The sequence below is a fragment of the Bubalus kerabau genome, chromosome 8, assembly GCF_029407905.1.
Source record: "Bubalus kerabau isolate K-KA32 ecotype Philippines breed swamp buffalo chromosome 8, PCC_UOA_SB_1v2, whole genome shotgun sequence".
Lineage (NCBI taxonomy): Eukaryota > Metazoa > Chordata > Mammalia > Artiodactyla > Bovidae > Bubalus > Bubalus kerabau.
In genome coordinates, this window is record NC_073631.1 from 78992930 (window position 1) to 78995467 (window position 2538).

The 2538-nt window shown below is 42.1% G+C and overlaps 1 non-coding gene across 1 annotated transcript; it reads right to left on the reverse strand.

Moving 5' to 3' along the window:
* Window positions 1–1133: 1133 nt before the first annotated feature.
* On the reverse strand, window positions 1134–1206 carry TRNAG-CCC (transfer RNA glycine (anticodon CCC)). The gene has a single exon. It is a non-coding gene; the product is annotated as a tRNA-Gly (tRNA).
* Between the last annotated feature and the right edge of the window lie 1332 nt (window positions 1207–2538).

Consider the following 2538-nt stretch of genomic DNA (forward strand, 5'->3'; position numbering starts at 1 on the left):
TAAAGTCTGACACTGTTTCCACTGTTTCTCCATCTATTTCCCACGAAATGATAGGACCGGATGCCATGATCTTCGTTTTCTGAATGTTGAGCTTTAAGCCAACTTTTTCACTCTCCTCTTTCACTTTCAACAAGAGGCTTTTGAGCTCCTCTTCACTTTCTGCCATAAGGGTGGTGTCATCTGCATATCTGAGGTTATTGATATTTCTCCCGGAAATCTTGATTCCAGCTTGTGTTTCTTCCAGTCCAGCATTTCTCATGATGTACTCTGCATATAAGTTAAATAAGCAGGGTGACAATATACAGCCTTGACATACTCCTTTTCCTATTTGGAACCAGTCTGTTGTTCCATGTCCAGTTCTAACTGTTGCTTCCTGACCTGCATACAGATTTCTCAAGAGGCAGGTCAGGTGGTCTGGTAGTTCCATCTCTTTAAGAATTTTCCACAGTTTATTGTGTTTTAAACATCCATATTTCCCTAAGCTTCCCAGGGTTTTTGCATTTATTTGCACATTAGCAATTCATACAAATACTGAAAGCCCCTGGGGACCAATTTTATTTCTCAGTCTCACTTACAAATTTGTAGGCTTTATCATTCTCCTCTTTCCCACTGATTAAGTTAACTGCAGCTTGACCACATTAATGCTGTTGTCTCTCCTACTGGTATTTGTTCTCTTCACCTACAACAGTGTTTGTGCTCCTGGAAAAATCCTCCAAGCCCACCCACATCCTCGTTAGACACCCAACTAGGACCCGGTACAAATAGCCACATGGTGACCCTCTGGGACAAGCATTCAGACACACGAGTTTTACATTCAGTTTGGCAACCAATGTAGTTTTGTTTTTTTTTCTTATAAGAAGACGTAAACACTTTCAAACTTTAGCAAATGATGAAGATAAATATCATTATCCATTGCCATCTCTACGAGTAGGACATTCATGCTACTTGAAAACTTGATCCATGGCTCAACACCTGCAAATGTCATCCATGCTAAACTCTGACTCTGCTGATGCTCTCCTCAATGTTCATAGACTAAGATCCCAATCTTGACTCTCATTTATTGCCTGGCTGACCAAAAACATGTTCCTTCATGTTTGTGATCCTTTCCTGGAATGCGAGCATGTGGGATCTAGTTCCCTGACCAGGGATCGAACCTGGGCCCCCTGCATTGGGAGTACGGAGTCTTAGCTACTGGACCACCAGGGAAGTGCCTGTGCTGCTCTTTATATTTCAGCTCATGTATCAATTCTTAGAACCACCACTACTCAGGATACAAGGCAGTTACATCGTTCATGGATAAACTACCTTGTGTTGCACTGTAATCACACGTTCCTTTGTCTTTGTGAATCACTATGAGCCACTGATCTGTTCTGCATCCTTACAGCTTTGTATTTCTCATAATACCACATAAATGAAATCATATATCACCACACTGTTCATAAATACAATGGCTATTTTCATAACTGGCCTAAACGAAAAAATCCATGTGGACTTCTCTGGACAATGCATAAATAATGTGCTGTATTATAACAGAAAGCAGCAATAAAAAGGAGTAAGGTATTGATTCTCTCAATAACTTGTATAATTCTCAAAGGTATGCTGAGTGAAAGAAGTCCCCTGTAAAAAGCAAACATTTATTTAAAAATTCTTATCCTGTACGGCCCTTATGGAAAACAGTATGGAGATTTCTTTAAAAACTAGGAGTGAATCAACCATATGACTAAGCAATCCCACTACTGGGCATATACCCTGAGAAAACCACAATTCTAAAAGGTACATGTACCCTAATGCTCATTGTAGCAATATTTACAATGGCCAGGACATGGAACCAACCTAGATGTCCATCAACTGATGAATGGATAAAGAAGTTGTGGTATATTTACATAGTGGACTATTACTCAGCCATAAAGCAGAATGAATTTGAGTCAGCTGTAGAAAAGTGGATGAACCTACTGCTGCTAAGTTGCTTCAGTTGTGTCCGACTCTCTGCGACCCCATGGACGTCAGCCCACCGGGCTCCCCCGTCCCTGGGATTCTCCAGGCAGGAATTCTGGAGTGGGTTGCCATTTCCTTCTCTGATGCATGAAAGTGAAAAGTGAAAGTGAGGTCGCTCAGTCGTGTCCGACTCTTAGCGACCCCATGGACTGCAGCCTACCAGACTCTGCCGTCCATGGGATTTTCCAGGCAAGAGTACTGGAGTGGGGTGCCATTGCCTTCTCCGGTGGATGAACCTAGAACCTGTAAAATAGAGTGAAGTAAGTCAGATAAAGAAATACAAATACTGTATATGAACACATATATATGGAATCTAGAAAAATGGTACTGATGAACCTAGTAGAGAACGAGCTTGTAGACACAGCGGGGGAAGGTGAGGGCGGGATGAATTTAGAAAGTAGCATTAACATAATACACTATCATGTGCAAAATAGTTAGGAGGAAGTTGCTAAACAACACAGGGAGCCCAGCCTGGCGCTCTGTGATGACCTAGAAGGGTGGGATGAGGGGAGGGGAGGGAGGGTCAGAGGGAAGGGATATATA